General features: G+C 48.1%; 1 protein-coding gene across 1 annotated transcript in view; it reads left to right on the top strand.

The window, feature by feature from the left end:
* The window catches only part of LOC142575315 (neuronal acetylcholine receptor subunit alpha-7-like), a 362,638-nt gene that overhangs the window by 174,970 nt on the left and 168,700 nt on the right, over window positions 1-18,968 (top strand). The gene's annotated exons all lie outside the window — the stretch shown is intronic.

The raw sequence follows: 18,968 nt of genomic DNA, 5'->3' as shown, positions 1-18,968 counted from the left end.
CAACAACACAACTTCCCGGGGGTTGCGAGGTATACGTAGCGTGTGATAAGAAGCAGTGTAAGCAATAGCTTTCAGAGTTCCAGCAACTTCCAGATATCGCGCTCGCGTCCGGTTGCGCGAAACATGTTTTACTCGTCCTGTTCTGGTGGCATGCAGCGCAGGCAAGAAGCTAATTTTCGTGAAGTCGACGGCCGCCTCGCCTGTATTCCTCGCCTCACTGCGGCCGCTGTTTCTTCGCTCTTTGACGAAACACTGTAGCGTGCATTGAGACAAGGAAAGGTAACGAACACAAGCACTCACATCTTGCTCATTTACTGCATTAAAGAAGACCAAAAAGAAAGCAAAAAAAAAGAAACCTGGAGTGCGTTCCCTCACTTATAGCTTTATTTACTTTGTGCACCCTTTTTCTATGTACTACCGTTACTCTGTGTTGGAAGAACTTGCCTTTGCGTTTCCGCACAACCAAATTCGTTCTACCGAAACGCACACGATGGAGTTACATTCGTTAAGTATCCATGCACTTTACTGTAGTGTGAGGGTTAAACGAAGGTCCATGCGGCCTCCTCCGACAGATAAGTTAGCAATTAAAGAGAAATCGCCCTAGTATAGTCCGCCAACAAAAATCTGGCAGTTTCTCTGTACTATTCGGCTGACTTGGAAGCTACCAGTTTCCAACGTCAAAGGCGCATGAGTCGGAGGTGTGGTGGTGGGAGCAGTGGTTATCGGAATAAGCTTTGCATAAATCAGCCAGGCTGTGCTGGGTTCAAGATAACGAGAGTTGCGATTGACCTGGCCCCACGTCGTTATGGTTAAGGCAACCGTACATTTTACTGTAACCTCAACCGGGTAGCCCAGCCTTTTGTTTAAATCAAACCGTCCGTTACCGGTGCTCCAGCCGGAAAATGCGGTGGATCTACCGCAGCGCTTAAAACTTAAAATATATTTAATGGGGCATTTAGAATGTCATAACGCGGCCTGGCCTGGAGGCTGCTCTTTGCGTGTTTAGTGCGGCCCAATGTACACTATTTTACAAGGACTGTACGGGCAAGACTTACAGGTAGAACACAGCCGAAGTTATTTGCAATTATTACTGCTACCACTAATCGCATTTACTCTGCCTGATACCTCGTCCGTCAGCAGAGCTAATGACTGCATGGGTATTAAATTTGGCAACAAACAGATATGGCCCGAAAAGATGACAACAGTTAATGCGCTGAGTATCTCTTACAGAGCCACGTATTCACATGTTAAGAGTGGAGTTTCGGTATTGCTGGGGTGACATGTTGGTACACTTATATAACGCAATGCCACAGAGAAGGAATGTCGTGCTGGGTAGTGCGTTCTTTCTCTCCGTCATTTGTTCTTGCCCTGTACACTTATATTGCACGAACGACGCGTATTGTGCAAGTTAGACAGCAAACCGAAATCTTCGCTCGAAACATCGGGCTCACCTTACGGTGTCGTCACTCGAGCCAGCGCTACGGCTAGCGCGAGAGAGGCCACCGCGAAGCGACTGCTTGCTTTCACTCTTACGGGGGACAAGTGTCGAGTTGCGCAACCGAAGTGCGCGTGTAACGCATTTTAGGCAGGGTGTTGCGAACCACTCTGAAGGAAAGGGAAAGCGCAAACGTGGTGGCGTTCGTTAAGAGAGAAAAGACAGACGCGAAGAGGCGTGAAATAAGCTGAGAGAAACGTTGTGCCGGCTCGTCTTGGAAACTGGCGCAACGCCAGTCAGCAAAGGCGCGCCCCACGCCCCGCGAACCCCGAGTGCCGCGCTGTCATTAAAAATGCATGCCGCGGCCTCGTTAACAGCGGAAGGAAGCTGCTGCTGCACCATCCCGTTCGCTCGTGTACCCTGGAGTGATGTTTCGCCTCGCCACGAGCAAGCCATGCGGCGAAGAGGACCCCCTCCGCCTCTTCTCTTGCTCTGCATCCTCCCTCACCGGCACGCCGCCGAAAACCTCGGGCACCGGCGCGCGTTATTTAAATTATAGGCCTCGCGAATGCGTTCAGCTTGTTTGGCCGAGGGCGCCCTCCGAGTTCAAAGAACACCTGACGCGGTTCCTTGAGGTGGCCCTGGAAGAGGGTCGTTGCGTAAACCACGAGGGGCAAAAATTTAATTTTCATAATCCGCCCTCGTTTTCTCCCTGCCCAGTTCCTCTCTCTTTCCAGACGTGTGCCTGTTCTTATTTCTGCTTCCTCTCGCACTAATAAGAAAGTCTTGCAGAACGCAAACGAGTCGTAAGAGATGCGCCGTGGAGGAGATTATGCAAAAGTCAACGGCGCTAGCGCAACGTAGAGCGTTAGAGGTGCACGGTTGAATCAGGAGGTGCTTCCGAAACGTTGCAAGTATGTTCGGACAGGCAATGCTAGTAGCAATGATCTTAAGGAAAGGCGCGCGAAGTGGCTACTTTGGCAAGGGAAGAAATCTTTCTTTTATCTTTCTCTCTCTCACCACCTCACTCAACCTCTCACTTTGAGTGATTTCGTTAATGCTCCACGTGGTAATTTGGCGTCCTCTTTCATGGTTCTCGTGCGTTATAAATAAACCCCTGCCCCCTCCCCCTTTCTTTTTCTTTATTTTTGTTGCACCGGATTCTCTCACGCATAAATAATCTGGAACTGCCTTTTATTTTTTAACTAAGGGTGCCAGCTTAGTAAATTCATCGCAGTTACTGCATATACGGATCTTCCTGTCGCCAGAATACCATGGTGAACACTATTCTCATATAGCGGAGACAAAACACTCATTGGAATATTGCGCCCCAGGTATATGGCCTTTATATCCGATGCAGTGATCTCGCCTTTTCATCGACACTATCCTGTCCGTGTCATAGTCCAAGTGTTTTTGCTAGTTGGTTTCAGATAGTAATTGGGCGCCGTGTACCAGCCCATCTTATAATGCACTGAGCCAGGTAGCGTCAATTCGCCATTTAACTATGCACCCTCGCGAAACGCATAAAAAAGAAACATACGCAGACACGCATGCAGTTTACAGCGTGGGACAATCGCAATGTGCAAAAGGCATTACCTCGCTTCGCGCGTTGTCTGCAGAACAATGGCCGAAAGTTGGAAAATCGAGCGTTGCTTTTTTCTCGTTTACATTTAAAAATGAAGGTAGGCTGACGTAAAGGGCACCACACAGTTTTGAGGCTCCTTTCAATTCTGGTTGGAGGGCAGGGCTGTCCATTTCCATTCCTCCTATCGTAAAGTACGACCTCGTCCCAGAGCGGTCTGCCAACACAAAAAGGCTCCGTAGGTGGCGCTCAGCAGGGTCAAGAAAACATCCTAAAAGCTCACCGACTCGACACGGCAGCACTGAAGTCGTCATGCTGGCGGTACCAACGATTTCCGATCTGCGGCACTGTGGAAGGCGCGGTGATCTGTTTTCGATAAATCCGACTAATCTTCCGCCTACCGTTTTCATAACAGTTTTGAACTCGTTCTTCCCCCCCGGCAACCGTATCGGCGTGCGTGTTGAATTCAGCAAGGAGAGAAACATAATTACGAAAAGTCATTGCAAACTGTAGAGAAAACGACGCACATTCGACCCGCCGAAGCAACGGTCGAGCCGCGAGACTGCATGCTACCCACGCTCGAACTCACGCAGTAACTAGGCGGGCTTCGCAGACTCATCGATTCTTGAGATTTTCCGTGCCCTCAGCAAATTTTTACTCCCAAAGGTTACGCGGTGAAGATGATAAAAAGACTTGGGTGGTGCGCCGTGCTTTGGAAGAGCCAGCTCTGACATTTGCTGCGGCAGGTGGCTTTGAAGTTTCGTGTTTACGTCTTGGCCAGCATGTGCGCGTACCTATTTCTGTGCGTGTGTGGCGCACGACTTCAGTGTGTTAGCAGAGCCAGTGCTGAGACCAAGAATTTTAGAAAGACAGAAAGCTGCGTGAGTTGGTAAGGGTTCCTGGGTTGAAAAGATTGCCATAGAAAACAGGGACACAGGAGGAACGGTCCTTCTTGTTTTCGTGTTCCTTTCGTGTCGCTATTTCCTATAAGTCTACCTTATGAAAGCATTACTAAAGGAGAGCTGGTATAGGTTAGTAAGTTAGTGCTGCACAGAACAGGGTGAGACACGAAAAACGAAGAACAGATGGCGACCATTTGTCACGCATCTGTTCATCGTCGTCTGTTCTTTGTTTTCCGTCATCGTATGTCATTTAGTGCTGTTTCTAAGCTATGCAGACATGGGTGATCGGACGCTCTTGTGGCAGCTGTTTCTTATTTTGCGGTGTGTTCAGAGTGAAGTTAACCCTAAAAAGACGGTACAATATTTCTATACCATGGCACAGAAATCTGGCTGGTGAAGGTCTACGAATTGAATACGTAATACGCATGATTTTTCGCGTTTCTTGCTTTAGAGCGCAGTTCTTATGCGCCCGTTACTGGATTGAGCGTCGGCGTAACCGCGTGAACGCGCTCGTGCCACTGCTCGCGCGTTCGTTGTGCTCTTCCACAGCTGGCTTCGATGCCACTCATCATGCCAGTGTTGCTGTACTGCCCCTCCCTCCGCGAAGGCGCTGACGGCACTGGCCCACTGCCAGTCGGTGCGGTGATTTCGGTCTCAAATTCTTTGCCTCAGTATATCACGAAATGAAAACACGTATAAAGCAGCGCTCAAGTTTCACATTAGAGAATATCGTTATCGTCGGACTTTGTGTGTGTGTGTGTGTGTGTGTGTGTGTGTGTGTGTGTGTGTGTGTGTGTGTGTGTGTGTGTGTGTGTGTGTGTGTGTGTGTGTGTGTGTGCGTGTGTGTGTGTGTGTGTGTGTGTGTGTGTGTGAGAGAGAGAGAGAGAGGTTACGAGACAATTTTAATTCCTGCAAAAGGAGCACCCCCCCCCCCCCCCGGCCCCTCAAGCACTAGAACTATAAAACGTAGGACATATACGACAAAAGAAGTGGAGCAGCGTAAATCTGTGAATGTCATGCAGCTCCCGGTCGGAGCAAAATCTAGATTATTTAATTACTGTATTTCGCTGCAGCGCATTTCCTCTGGTTATAATAAATCATGTGCGTTGTCAGTGTGACGTACTTGCAGGTCGGAGTTATGCGAAAGATCAGAGCAGTGAGAGAAAACTAGTCCGTTCTCCCAACGAAAAAAAAAATGTTTCGACGTCACATCGGCAGCAGCTATGTCCCAGTTCGTCACCTACTGTATGCCGTGCCACGAACAGCGAATGCCGCGAGGAGCGCCGGGCTGCAGGCGTTGCTCCTCCTCGACGAACGGCTCGTTCCGGGCCTCTGCACGCTGTTTGCTCTCTCCTTCACGGATCGCTCGCAGTCGCGCTGTTTGTTCGTTCGAGGAGAAAGCACTCAGACGCTTGCGGGAAAACAGCGCCGCTGGCCACTGCTGCCATCGGCGGTGTTCGTGGTCCCGTCGGCTGAAGAGCCCACGGACTGCAGCATCCATGGCGGTCAGCCTGTTTTGTACAGTTATAGTGTGTGCGCACATTGCGCGGATGTGGGTGCGCAGGAGCGAAGGATCAAGCGGGGTCTCCGCATGCGCCATGCCAGCCTCTGATCGTCGGCTTTTCGCAGTACCAGCGATACCACCCACCGCAACGTGCCAAGAATGAGGCAAATAACGTCTTGCATTAAAATCACTTTTGCAGGTCAGTCTACGATATAGAAGTCGCGTGTACACTTGTCATGCTCGTGGTCACGGGAGTGACCAGAACCTGTTCCTTGGAGTTCCTCTTTATCGTCTATTCTACATAGAGTAGGAACACCAACGACGCACAATGATTCGCGCTCTGATGGTGTCACGGTGTCGCTTATGACTCGGTGTGGCCTTCCAGCAATGAATGCTCGTCTCTAATCGGAATGGTTGTTACGTGCACTTGCGATGAAACTATGCGTAAGATATGTCGTATGTCACTGTACTTCCGTCCAAGTAGTAAGTTGTTCAAATCACGCAAAACTGAGTCGCTTGGACGACCGGCAGGGAACGGAGCAAAATTCCCTTGTGTCGAACTTAATCTGCGCAGAATGCGATTATGGAGCTGCTACGAATATGGAAGAGAAATAAGCTCTCCGACCACCTCTGAAGCATTCACACAGTCCATCGTTAAACCCGTCTCTCCTTTCTGGATGCTCTTCCGTTTCCCCCATACTAGGGTATAGCAAGCTGGTAGCAATGATGTTTAACGTCCCGGCCTTTTTTTCTTTTTGTTGAGAGAGTAAATTTGGAGCTCAAAACTGGGTTTGCTATACCCGTCAATCTGTATTCTCTGCTACGCTGTCGTATAGAAGCCAGGTCAAGTTCTCATTCACAGATTTAATCTCACCCTCGTGACAGCTATAGCTCTTTGAGGCGCTGTGTTAGACTACGGCCTTCGGTATCGGTCAATATTTGCCGTCAGACGCATACTTACAATATTATGGGTGAAGTCCGCCGTGGGATCGGAAATCGCCCGGACGAACATTAGGCCGTTGTGATCTCGAAGGCCACGGGTCCGCCTATAATGCTACCGCATTAACGAATTTGCTCACTACCGCCGCAGAAAAAGCAAACTCATGCCGCTACAGCAATGTGTAATTTGGAGCGGGAGGAACTAATGATTCACCTAGAGAGCGCAACTTTTTGTTATTATCATACAACGTGTTCATTACAGCCAGTGTGTGATCGTATGTAAGTAGCGCAAGAGGCAATGCATGAAACTTCAATGTCTTTAATAAGACCTTAAAAGCCGGACGTGACCTTGAGAGTGGCGGCATTCATGTATGTATTTCGGAGGCCACAGTAAGCATTTCAGTACCTTATGAAGACGGCGATTAGCTCACCGCAAAGTGGCAGTTCTTCTTGAGAAAATGGAAAGAAAGATGGTCTTTTAGTGTAAGGCCTGCTGCTGTCTGAGTAAATCGCTAAAGTATGTTGATCTCTCTTATTCTTCTTCTTTTACTGTTCTTTTTTTTTTCTTTTTTGCGTCCCTTTAATAATTCTTCTTTCCACAAAGCAACCGTTGAACTGCTCCTGCTCCCCCCCCCCCCCCCCCCGTCGCTGTACCATTTTTCTCGCCTACATGCGCTGCATCGGCATTTATCGGCTGTTTTTTGTCTTACGGAGAAATTGAAAAGCAGTTGCCCGTCGTCGCTCAGCTTTTCTAACTTTCGACGGCCTCTCACTCCACGCACAGAAGCGTTGGCACATTGGCCACGAATTCTTGCTTTCGCCTGAGCTGGCGTTATTCACCAGAAAAAATAAAAAAAGAAGTATATCAACTCTGTACGACAAAGAGGAAAAGGAGATAGGCATGCGACAACGAAAAGGGATGTGGCGCGTTATCGTCTTTCCGACGCGTATTTGTCAGAACACTTGCTATAAAGACATAAAATAAATAAAGAAAAGCACCTTTAACAATATGATTATGAAGCTTCAATGAGCGGATGACTCCTTTTGTTCCTCGTATTTTTAACGCGATCCAGAATTGGCCTGCTGCCGCTACGCTGAGTCTCGCCGCGGTGCGATCGTGCGTTGCATACCTCGAGGATAAGGAGGTTGGATTGCGTCCATTGTCATGCCTGTTCTGAACAAAAAATACTCTGATAAAACGGTGCAGCGCTCTGGAAGTTAGACCTGGAGACAGCCGATCGGGAGCCGCATTCGTACAGGCATCGGCCTGCAACATTGGCCGACATCATGCAAGTATTTGTATTCCCTGACGTGATGTGCCTGAACGACGGCGTCGGCCAGTCACAAGCAGTTCCGGATAGATTGTCGCTATACATGCACCTTTCCTATCACTGCGCGGTTTTTCTCGAGACAGAGCAACGCATTGCTATCGTAAGCCCAGCCCAATTGTTGGAGCGCGTTGGCTCGTGGTGGGAGAAAAAGAGTTGTGCGTCGGTTATGTGCGAACGTGCGTGCGCGTTTGTGTGTCTCTATGTGTGCGTGTGTGTAATCTCTATATGTCGTTGCCTGAGAGGAGAAGGAGAGATAGAGAACTTCTTTCTGACTCACGCTACGATGTCGCGATTCGCTGGGTACACTGAGGGACAGGTGACGCGATGTGAGGGAACGGACAAAAAATAATAAGAAGAAGAAGGAAAGAAACAAGAAGGGAAGAGCTTTCGCGATCAGAACCCGCGTTTTATGTTCCGTCCCTAAATGTGGAGCCAGTCTTATAGGACATTGCACTCGATGGAGACTTCATAGACTCGACCCGTTTTTATGCCGGCACCGAACTATAAAGTCGGAGCTTTGCACTTGACATCTCTTTGCGCGGCACGAAGAGAGATAGCTAATAAAAAATGGCACGACCACCGAGAATATAGACAGTTGGAAAATCAGGCTATGTTGGAACAAAACGAAACTCCACATATATCTCTGGACCGTAAAGGTGGGGAGGAAAGCGGGAGGGGGGGGGGTTAAGGTGGCACGTTGGTGCTTTCTGTCATTGTTGCACAATGTGCGCCGTGGGATCCAAGACAGTCATGACGAGTGCTTCTCGACGTCACGCGAAACTTGAGATCACTGCCCTCAGCTGTGTCCTACACCCTATTGAACAACCCGGCAATCATGTGCCCATCACCTTTTTTTTCTTTTTGGAGAGAAAGAAATTAGTAAATGGAGAGTAGTTCGCAAAGCAGCAAACGGCACGCCAAGGACGGTGCGTTAAGGACTATGCCGTCACAGTGACGACACTCCGTTGGGCGCTATGTGAGTGCGCGAAATAAAAAGAAATACGGTACGTATGAAATCTCAAAAGATATAGAATGTATAGAAACGTGCCTTTGATAAATGAGAGCGTGCTTCGCACGAGGTCAAGGGTCCGACTCTTGGCTGTAGTAACCACATTGCGGATAGTGCGAAATACAGGAACGCTGGCGTACCGCGCTTTGGCTGTATGTTAACCCTGTAAAGTCCTAACAAATATACACGTTATGGAAAATTAAAACAACCTCTTCGCCTTCCTTTCTGGCAAGAGAGAGTGCATTCAAGTAAGAAAATCAATAAAATGTCACTTGAGTTGTATATGGTAATTCGCATATCATATAACTAGTTAGTAATTGAATGGTTCGTTTCACTATTTACAACTGAAAGCTCGCTCTAACGCTTCAAAAATGCTGTGCTTAAACCACAGTATTGTGGTATCAAACCCGGTGTGGCGTAATTAAGGGTTAAACAATTTACGTGGTCATCATTTGTGTGGATATCTCCGGTACTACCTATTTGAAAGCCGTAGCGCTTCTGTGGAAAGTTAAATCCCACCAGTAAATGCTATTTATTATCTTGCATTGGAAAACAAACAAGAAAGTGGCAATCTGTTTCATGCGAGGCTGCTCAAAATTTAATGTTCTAAAATTACAAAACTACGCCGCTTCCTCTCTGGCGCACTCGAAGATCGCAATCAGTCAGGCGTCTGCCCAGTTAGTCACACGCATACATATTATGTTTGAATAAGCCCGAAACAACTAGGCGCTTAGTGCGCCATTTTTTCTCTTTCGTTGTCATGTTCTATAGCTACCAAGTGGCGTATCAGTATAGCGACCGTTAAATTTGGGTTAGAGTGGCGCATCAATGAAGGATAAGTTTGTATTCTATATGGAAGGTCCTCGCGAACCCTTGCACTGTGAGAGCTTAGGGTGATGGGGAGCAGTCCCTGCAAAGGGATGAATGTTTGATGCTCAGAAGGGTGACTAAGGCGGCAAGGAACGGCGCGGCTTTAACGCGTCGTTGGTGCATATATCCGCGTGAAAAGCGTCCCACTCGATCAACGGCAGCGCGCGATGGCCTTTCTCGCAAGATCCTGTTTATCTGGATCAATAATGAACGACGGTATGCCTTGCTGGAGGCTTTAATTATTCTCGTATACAAATCCGTGTTATACGATCTTCTCCGAATTACGATCATGGTGCCGCGTCAGCCAGTTACGCATGTATACGCCGCCAGCTATAGGCAGCGTTACAGTATACATTCGTATGCGCGCCGTTAAGAAGCCCAGATGGAATAAGTTTTGTTTCTTTCATTATTTCTTGCTTTCCTTCCTTATTACTTTCTTTCTTTTTTCAGAGTTATGCCTCGTGCGGCTTTATTGCAGGGGGAAGAACAACTTTTCGCTGTACTCTTCCTTTTTTTTTGTAGGAAGTTTGCCTCTGCGTGAGCATTGGTGGCAGTTTGAACACGTTGTTTGGTTCTGATAAACCGATATCTGTGAGGGTTAGTTTCGCTCACAGTGGAAGGGTGGCACGAGGGAATGAAGGTTGGCAGCAGGCGTGAAACAGCAAAACGCGTGAGCACTAACCCCCTCCCCCCCTTACTCCTGCTATGCCCTCTGATCAGTTCTTCACTCTTGACATGATACCTTCGCCATGGCATCTAGCGTCGTAAGAGGGAAATAAGCCGAATGGCGCTATTTTTTTTTCACGTAGCAAGCTTTGGCTGCGAAGAAAGCAAGCTTGAACGACGAAAGAAAAAGCGGCGCTATTTTTCTCTAGATCGGAGAACGTCCGCGGAAAGAAATGAAGAAAAAACGAAACAAGTAAGGAAAGAAGCAAGTGAATGTAAGAGAAGGCAGAAATCGTAAAAGGAAAGCAAGTATAAAAAAAAGAATGCACGAACAGCATAAATGAAAAGAAACATCGTACGGAGATGGATATGAACAGGTCAGAGGGAGATGGCAAAGAAGCGCGCTCACAGGATAGTGCGCGCACGCGTACCATACAGTCTCGCGAACGGCGCGAGATCGCCGCACACGCTCCCATTGCCTCGGGGCAGGCGGCCGAGATCTCCATTTCCTGCGACAAGGCACAATAGAAAGAAATGAGAGATGGTCCCTTTCAGCGAGGCGCCCCTTTGCCGACCCTATATAGTGGATGTGAGGCGACCGCCAATGTGCGCGGTCAACGAACGAACAATGCGTCGTCTCTATATTCCTCGCTGCCGCTGGCGGTGGTTCTGTGCCCAGGTACATCCCGCACTCAACGAGGGTAGCACCCGAATGCATGCCTACCGACTGCGCCGCCTTAAACTCAGGCGTTCTATCGCATTAGAGCGGGATGGCGTTGTGGATGCTCCAGAGCTGGCCTTGGCTCACGATAAGGGATGAGGGCTCACGAAGCTTCTGGCTTCTCAAGAAATCCTGCTGATATCACTTAGCCTTCACAATAATGCCACAGTCCTTTGATGCAAAAAGCTTTGGCATTTAGCAAGTACGGCTCAAAGTCGTCAGTCGATTGATGGCGCAAGTGTGCTCGATGGTCACGGGGTGAACAAGCCGAGGAGTAGAGTTCTAGCTCTGCCACTGTAATCGCCCTAATTTGTATTTGTAGCATTAGAGCTGCTCGTGCTGCCTTTAACACCACGGCACGTTTATCCTAGCAGTTTAAATAGAGAGGTTCGGGCGGAATAATTGCCGGCATAACTTTACGAGGCTATGCGCACGCGTAACCCTACTAAGCAAATTGTCACTGCCATGTCTACACCTCCCTCAGACGACATGGCAATATTGATCCACCAATTTCGATTTCGCGTAGAAACTCGATGTCCATCTTTGAATTTCGGTGTCTACTTTTTCTATCTTCCTAATATTCTTTTTCTTTTTTTAGCGTTCCTCTATATGTACGGGAACGAGAAATGATTGCGACATCCAAATTTATGAGCATGCATACGTTTTTGGATTCTAGCGTCGTCCCCTCTGGCATGTTTATCGACCTCGAAGTCCGTGTTGCTTGAGTTGTTTACGTAGTTCTCTATGACATCTCCTTCGCGCAAACTTTGTTAACCGGAAGCTCCCGAAATCTTCACGCACGCGGACGATACATATTTAATAAACGCTTCTCCCAGACGGTGCGTTAGTCGTCCCGATAGGGAACAAACCGTTATCTTCGCAAAAAAAAATAAATAGAATATAACAAGACAAGGAATGAAAGAGGTGCGGATCAAATAAACACGCAGAGGAGGTTGGTTCAAGGGGATGCTTGTATTTTACACTTCGGCAACGCGCCCGGGCGTTATTGCTTGTGTCTGTGCTCTTTCGAACACCCGGCTACGTGTGCCGTGAGCTCGTTCGAAGTAGCACAGTTAGGCTTCGCGAGCCCCTCTTTTCCCTGGCATCAACTCGCGTCGCTTCGAAGCAAAGGCAATATTGCGATGCTCGCTACTGCTATATGACCGGAGGCGCTCCTTCCAGAACCACGCGCACTGCCCAATCCACTCTGCCCTTTTATTGCGATAGCAAATATATGGACATTCCAGGTGGCTTTCGTGCCGTCGCCGTCGGTTTCGACACCGCCGTGATGTTCCTAGTACAGTTCAAGGGGCGATAACATCATCGCCGCGCGCCGTATACTGTAAGTACGACTGAAAGCTTGCGAGAGTGAGCCAACGATGGCGGCTCCATAGCGCGCGCGCAAGGGAGGAAAGGGGAAAGAAGCACGCCGTCTTCCGTCGCGCGCAAGGCATCAGGGGGAGAGGAGGGAGAAGGGCGTTCTACTCCGGCGACTGCTGAGTTTGGCGTCACCGCGCGGGCCCTATATTCAAAGCGATCTGCGATGGGAACAGTGTATGTGCGACGAGGGCTGACAGCTCTGTGAGCGTTGTGCTCTCACCCCTTAGTTAGCGTTGGAGCGAGAGGCAGCACGAGGGTCAATTCGCTCGCTGCTGCTGCCGTGCTTCCTCACTCCAGCGTTTTGACAGCGAGTTCCCGCGGACACCGAGCGAGATGTGTTCATGTTTGCTTGTGCGTGCCTGACACCATGTTTCTTCATTTAGTTAGCAAGCGAATGTTTACAGGTTTATACGGCCGATAATGCTACTATCCTTACTTCGTATAGATGTCTACTAATTTGCTCACGCCATCGATGTTTCGCCTTTCGGGCGAAACTGTGACTTTTTGAAATCACAGAGCGCCATGGGAAAATACAAAAGGCTAGTTTTTGGCTAACTTCTTTCCATACCTATAATTACACAACTACTGTTACCTCAAGTCATGATATTACAGCGAAAGCTGTATATGACTACACTTCTGTAGTTTTTTCGGCGTCCGGCATCAGAAACGGACTTAGCGATTTCTAACAAACCCATGCACAATGGGTTTCATTGTTTGCTTTATGTGTGATCATGTACGGGTGCAGTGCGGCGGCGCAGATGTCAAAATGCGGAACAAATTAGAACGCCCGGCGCGAAAAACAGCGCGATGTCAAGGTTATCGCAGCAGGACCGGTATCGACGCCAATAACAAGCTGCGTTATCCATGGGGCGGACACGTATAGTTCGTACCTCCGAAGAACAACATGCGTACGACGAGCGCCGGAGGGGACAGCATTGAGAACGTAAACGGCGCAGATGCGAAGCGACGACCGACGAAGCACGTTCCCGCGATGCTGAACGAAAACGACAATCGCGATCCCGGGCAACCATTCCACTCTGTTAAGATGGAACGGCAGCAAAAGCACTTTGCGGTTAATTATGGGGTTTAACGGTGCCAAAACCACTTTCTGATTATGAGGCACGCCGTAGTGGAGGACTCCAGAAATTTTGACCAGCTGGGGTTCTTTAACGTGCACCTAAATCTAAGTACACGGGCGTTTTCGCATTTTGCCCTCATCGAAATGCGGCCGCCGTGGCCGGGATTCGATCCCGCGACCTCGTGCTCAGCAGCCCAACACCATAGCCACTGAGCAACCACAGCGGGTACACTTTGCGTTTCGTTTGAGAGCTTTGACTGTCGTCATCTTTCGCTGTCATTCAATCTTCACGAAGTGGAATGGTTCTCATTTTTAAATGCTTCGGGACGTTAAGGCACAATAAGAAGGCAAAGAGACATGTATGATGACATCATGTAGCGTGCGGTTTAACTAACGCTGCAAACCACCGCGTTTGGCTATATTAGGTAGGTTTGAATAAATGCCAGTATAGTCCAAAATTCGACGAAAACTCGTCAGGCGAGGGTGATACATTGATAAATAATCGACCCCTCTTTCGCCCATCTTCATTGTTCATTGAACAGGGTATATCCGTAGCGCTATCGAAACGCCATTATGTGATTTATTCTCTTCTGGACCTCAGGCGAGTACCTGTTTTATTTTTACAGCGGTTTACAATCTGTTTGCACACACGTTGCAAGATAGAGCGTAACAGGAAAAGTGATAGAGAAAACAAAACAAATAAACCTATGAAGGGTTCTTAGCTGGGCTTGTTGGTCCATATTAACTTTTGGGTGAACTGTGCGAGGATGGGACAAGAAAGGAAACAAACACGAGCGCTCGTGTTTGTTTCCTTTCATGAATACTGTCCTCACGCAGTTTACCCAAAAGTCAAAACAAATAGTTTACCAGAGTTTCCTTTATAGGTACCAATTTGAAACCAGGCACTACTAGATGTTATTAGTAAACAAGAGCACTACGGCGCATGATTTTCTATAGCCAGTTTTTCTTCATGCCTTTTTCTTCATGCCTTTTTCTTTCTTTTTTTTTTTGGTGCAAGAAGCTATACACCTCTATTTACCATATTAATTAGAGAACTGCTGCCGATCGCAATAGGAGAGGACTATCAGTGACTCAAAGAAATGAAAATAAAATACACCACAAAGAAAAAAGAAACACTCTTTCGAGGCAGACTGAACGTACGAGAAAGGTTATACGGTGAAAGGGAAGCCGTAATATAAGTCGCTCGGTGCGGAGAGTAAACGTAAATTGCTTCATTTCGGCTCTGCGAAGAAAGCACGTACCCTCCATCGAAATTTTTGTTACCTTTTCCTTAACTTGTGCTCCTCCTAGTTCTTCCTTTTCTGCGTCTCGCGGCGCGTTCATGAATATCTTCTCGTCAGAGTGAAGGCGGAGAGAAGGGCGATGTGCACTTAACAACTACGTAGGAGAGGAGCCGCAAGGAGCGTTCCGCCTCGACGGCTGCTCGCTGCAGTGTTGATGGAGCGCTCGACTCGCTTGCTCGACGACCACGGGGCCCTGTCCGAGCGAAGCAGGGCCGCTTAGCGAGTAATTTTCCGCACGGGCGACTGCAATTTGGAACCTCCCGCCGCCGCCTCAGAAGCGCGCATTTGTCTCCGATCGTTCGCTCGGTTGCTCGCTTAGCTCTCTGTCGGGACCCGCCGAGCTCGCGCACACCGGCTCCTGCGCGAAGCCGGGCCGACAGCGTCCGCGGCTGCACCCGAAACTTTCAGGAGTTCTTTTCACCATTACAGATCGCACTGAAAGCTGGGCTTTTCTGACATGGGACGTTCATTTCCGTCTTCTCATTCTTTTTATTGCGATAACAATTATATAGATACTCCAGGTGCATTTCAGCCGTTGCCGTGATGTTGCGTATAAAGTCTATCGCCGCGCCTCGTGTGCTGCATGTGCGGGTGAAAGCACGCGAGGGAAGCTGACGATCGCGGCTCAATCTTGCCCGCGCGAAAGAGACGAAAGCGGGCAGGAAGCGCGCCGTCTTCTGTCGCGTGAAGGGCCGTGGGGGGACGGGAGGGAGGGGGTGCGGCATTGTGCTGCGGCAGCAACTTCGCATTTTGCGACCGCGCGCAAGAGGAACCGACGATCGCGGCTCAATCTCGCGTGCCATAAATGGAGGAAAGCGGGAAGGCAGCGAGGGAGGGAGGTGGACTTCGATTCCGCCAACAAGTGCGTACTGCACACTGCCGCGCGCGGCCGCGGGCCGTATCTTGAAAGGTATCTGCAAACGGCTCATACCTTTATGAGCGCTGTGTTCTCGCCGCTCTTGGGTTGTAGCGATAGGCCGCACGAAGGTCACTTCGCTCGCTGCTGCTGCCGCGCTTGCTCACACCATCGTCTTGACAACGAGTCTCCGCGCTCATCGAGTGTGATGTGCTCAAGTTTGCTTGTGCGCGCTGACATTATCCTTGTTAATTTTGTTAGTAAGCAAATGTTTCCAAGTTTATACGGCCGATAAACCTACTATCCTTAGTTCGTATAGTTGTGTTGTAATTTGCTATCGCTATCGATGCCTCGCCTTTCGGGCTTAAATTCCGATTTCTTTAAATGTAATATATTTTATTTTTAGTGTCGTCGTTATGTCACTCGTGTTCCCGCAGACTTGGATTATGTCTCGAGAAACCCTACATCGATGGCCGTTTGTAACTGCCGATCGAGGGAACGAGGTCCAGGGTGGAGTAGAGTTGATCCAGCGCCAGCACCTAGTCCGACGGCAATGTTCCTGCAGCAACGCCACACTATCATTCTAGCTCAATATAGCTCGGCATCTGTATGCCAAGCTCATGGTGCTGCAGAGGTTATCATCATCATTTATTGTCCCTTAAAGACCCCTTTAAGACCCTTTAATAACCGATGGTCATTAATGGTTACGGACTGGATCCCAAGGGAATGGAAGCGTAGCAGGGGGCGGCGGAAAGTTAGGTGGGCGGATGAGATTAAGAAGTTTGCAGCCATGGCATGGCCACAATTAGTACATGACCGGGGTTGTTGGAGAAGTATGGGAGAGGCCTTTGCCCTGCAGTGGGCGTAACCAGGCTGATGATGATGATGATGATGAAAGACCCCTTTTAGGGTATTACATAGGGAAGGGGCGACAACGGCATCAATAAACATCGAATATGGGATTTTATGAGCCAAAACTACTCTCTGATTATGAGGCGCGTCGGAGTGGAGGATTACGGAAATTTCGACCACCTAGTGTTTTTTAACGTGCACATAAATCTAAGTACACGGGTGTTTTCGCATTTCGCCCCCATCTAAATGCAGCTGCCGTGGCCGGGATTCGATCCGGCGACCTCGTGCTCAATAAACGCTATAGTCATTATTATACAATGGTTAACTTACTTATACAATGGTGAACAAACTTAGCATGCTAGAAGACGATGGACACAAGAGAAAAAGAAAGAACGCAGTACAACTGGTATCAAAACCGGCAGTATAACAGAGCAGAACAAAAGGTAGACGTTAGAGCGATAGCGCAGTGCTGGTAGGTTAAGAGTTTAAAAGCAAGACAATAGCTGCCTAAATTTATCTGAATCACTTTCATTTCCTATATCCTCGGTTAGTTCGTTCCATAGTTCAATAGCAGTAGGTAAGAAAGATTTATAGAACGCATTAGAGGTACCATGGAAGCGTTGTAGACAGGTTGTTGAACCGGTGGTGAGAAGCATGGTTGGGTGGAAGTAGAATAGTGTTCCTGAGGCGTGGGAACTTATAGTACAGTTTGTGGAAAAGGGAAGGTTCTGAAAACTTCCTACGAAGTGTTAGACTAGGTATGCCGAGGGATGATTTATGCCACTTATACTTGTATGTCAGTCATAGTTTGAATCGATAAAACGTGCCGTGCGATTCCGCACTGCTTTAACCAGTTTACTGTTTTTTTTTCTCTCTCTCTCTTGCTTCCATTTATTCACTAGACCCTCGCATAAGATAGAGAAAGTCGTTTATTAATAGACATTTAACGGAAAATAAAGTTATGCAGCAAGTTGGAGAGCAAGATATGGTGGGTGGTAAAGATGTTTACCCTTTCTCCCATGTGACCCTTTTCGCGAGCAGGTGAAATCTACATCGCCGTTCTCTTTCTGTGTATTTCTTTGTGGGCAACACTGCGTGCTGACACCACAAGTACGTGGTAGGAAATCAGCGAAATAGCTTTGTGCTCGTTGACCCTCACGTTCTCAGTCTCGTAGAAAACGTTACTAAGAAAGCATAAACGCATGAAGAGAATCATACCTTATTACAAATTTCAGCTTAAGACAATGACAAGTAAATGTATAGGCCAGAGTGCGGAATGAAAACATTATTTTAGCTGCCTGTTCAACTGTGTCGAAAGCAGTGCCTGTCAGGTAATGTTAGATTTTCGAACCATTTGATGCTTAACATCCACATAAACCTGGATATTGTTTCGCCTGCGTCAACGCCATCTTTGTGATTGGCCACAACAAATGTCTTTTCGTGCTTTCTTTTTAACTGAATTATTCTCATGACCCCATCTGACAATATTGAGTAATGCCTAAATGCGACTTAGAGTATGCACGCAGAACTAGTTGCGCTGCCGTGACATAAAAAGAGAGCACATCCGCAATGCCAGACATGATCATACGCCCAAACCTTTTCGCCCATTATCAGACATGAAAATGGTGACACCATGAATGAAGTTTTTACAAACAGAAGAGAACACCACGCTATGCGATATGAACAAGCGAATCACTTGCACCACAATGTCAGAAACGTCGAAAGCTTCAAAACATCAAAATGCCTCGTAAGATGCCTTGTAAGGGCTTAGGTATCCGTAACGCATTTTGTAGGCACCAACAGGACAGAGCGTACTGTCCTTTTATACGTGACGTTATACTTGTATCCCCAAGACGTATTTACTAAGTGATGCACCTACAAGGTTTTCCAGAGCCTTTTTTAATTGCAGAACTTTGACCGAAACAAAGAAATGCTTCGAGTAAATATCGTGTGCCGCCGAAAAATTTCGAGCATGCTTTGCGTGACTCGCTTGAACTCCGCATCAAGAGCACTGAGTACAACGACGCAACTCTAAGCACGGAAAGGAACCAGCATTGCAGCCTTTTTCTTTCATGCATCCGGGGCAATCGCGAGATGGCGTGATACACTCTGCCTGTCCCTGTAACTGCGCAGGCTTAGCGGCCGAGGAAAATGTCTTAACGTTAAAATCCTCGTTGCGCAGTGGAGCGCCACTTCCCGCTCAATTAGGCGAGACGGACTCTCTCTCTCTCTCTCCTCGTGCAAATGCAAGGCTCACTCACTCGCACCGCTACTTTCAAGTTCCAAGCGGGTAATGGATTACTAATTGAATAAAAGAGCAGCTGGCTCTGTCGGAGAGCTAAGAAAAATGGTGGCCCATGACTTCACTGATTCTTCACAATTCCTTCTGGATGAGCACCAAGTTAACATACAAGTTTAGCTAATGCGTCCCACTCTGTCGGAATATATTATGAATGAAGGGTACGTGAATCGCGTAGCGAGGGAAGGTGCGAAGAGGACTACAAACCACTAATTGCAGAGATAATTAGGAAATGGTTCC

The sequence above is a fragment of the Dermacentor variabilis genome, chromosome 3 (genome assembly GCF_050947875.1).
Source record: "Dermacentor variabilis isolate Ectoservices chromosome 3, ASM5094787v1, whole genome shotgun sequence".
Classification (NCBI taxonomy): Eukaryota; Metazoa; Arthropoda; class Arachnida; order Ixodida; family Ixodidae; genus Dermacentor; species Dermacentor variabilis.
Note: the sequence above shows the minus strand (reverse complement) of the source record. Positions and strands in the feature narration are given on the sequence as shown.